Source organism: Propithecus coquereli, unplaced genomic scaffold (genome assembly GCF_000956105.1).
Source record: "Propithecus coquereli isolate 6110/MARCELLA unplaced genomic scaffold, Pcoq_1.0 Scaffold56, whole genome shotgun sequence".
Classification (NCBI taxonomy): domain Eukaryota; kingdom Metazoa; phylum Chordata; class Mammalia; order Primates; family Indriidae; genus Propithecus; species Propithecus coquereli.
In genome coordinates this window covers 7,254,417-7,255,868 of record NW_012151507.1, presented here as the reverse complement: position 1 = coordinate 7,255,868, position 1,452 = coordinate 7,254,417, and the positions used below count along the sequence as shown (strand labels likewise).

General features: G+C 33.7%; 1 protein-coding gene across 1 annotated transcript in view; it reads right to left on the bottom strand.

Moving 5' to 3' along the window:
- Positions 1-1,452, bottom strand: part of LOC105821099 (rab GTPase-activating protein 1-like) — a 26,062-nt gene that overhangs the window by 23,876 nt on the left and 734 nt on the right. The gene's annotated exons all lie outside the window — the stretch shown is intronic.

Sequence of the window (1,452 nt, the reverse complement as noted above, 5' to 3'; positions counted from 1 at the left end):
AGATACATTTCAAATGGTTTTAAAAACAATAATTAAAAATAGTACCATACATATGTAGAAAAGAAAAAAATACCTTCAGCTGAGGTTTTTCTTCATCTTTTGTGCAAGTATCAACTGCATGCTGAGGAACCAAAACAAATTCTTCGCTGTTCAGTGTACCCACAGAATCAGATGACCCACTAACCTTCTGTAATGAAGCTCTGACCTCCATTTCAGTTCTGCAAACTTCTCTTTCCACATCCACCTGGCAAAACCATAGGGATAAAAAAAAACCTATTGATTAAAAACATGAACTAATTAAAAAACATGAACTAATGAAGCTTCAAAAATGGTTTGTGTGAAGAAGAATCCTGCTGGCCACATAATTATCTCAAAATTAAGGAGGCTACCTTCTTGGACTGGGCCACATAATGGAAATGTACTCTCTCTTCAGCCTGCATTTCCAGACTGAAAGAACCATATTGTTCCCTGAAAAACAACACTAACCAGTCCATATCTCAACTAAACATATTTACTACTGTTTATTTGACTCTATCTCCTAGAAATACTGTTTTTGTTCATTTTAATAGAGGAAATAATGATGCTAAAAATACCTACAAATGCACATACACAAACAAAAATACATTCACCAACATTATTAATTAAATCTAAATGATTCAAAAAAAACTTATCTTCTCAAGACCAAGTATTGTGCCTTAAAATATTTTTTCTGGATCACTGAAGTTGACTAACATAGAATTCAATATCCTAAGACATGAATCTTTCTTTCCAGACACATTACCACTTACCAGCACCAAAAAGAAACCAAAAAAGTTTCACATTGCATTGTGTAGTATTTAAAAAAAAAAAAAAAAGCTTTCACATTGCATTCATGTAGTAAACAATATTTCAATAATCAAATACAGTATAATTCTGCTTTCTGGATCGATATCTACATTATACCGTACAAACAACACTCTATCATTTCCAGAAATTCGTGTATTCACATAACTAATTCTAACTGAAGATATATACTACAGAGCAGACACTACTCAGCCCTGGGGTTACAGGAGTGAATAAAGCAGACAGGCAGCCGGCTCTCCTGGAGCTTACATACTAGTAAGAAAACAAGCAAACAAGAAAGTAAGCAAATAAGTTAATTCCAAATTACTCTAAATGCTACGATGAAAATAAATAATCTGACAAAGAGTAACTGTAGGGAATGTAGGGACAACTTTCAGTAAAGTGGTAGGAAAGAACTCTGAGAGGGAACTATTTGAGCTAAAACCTGAAAGACAAAAAAGAACCATATATTAAATAATCTGCTCAGTAACCAAATGTGTAATGTGATAGAAAGGCAGGACAAACAGGCTGGGACTAAGAAACACAGGACCTCATAAACATGGTAGTCTATTGATCCATGCCTAAATGCCCAGAAATGTTCTTCTCTTTCTAATTAGGTTACTTCTTTCA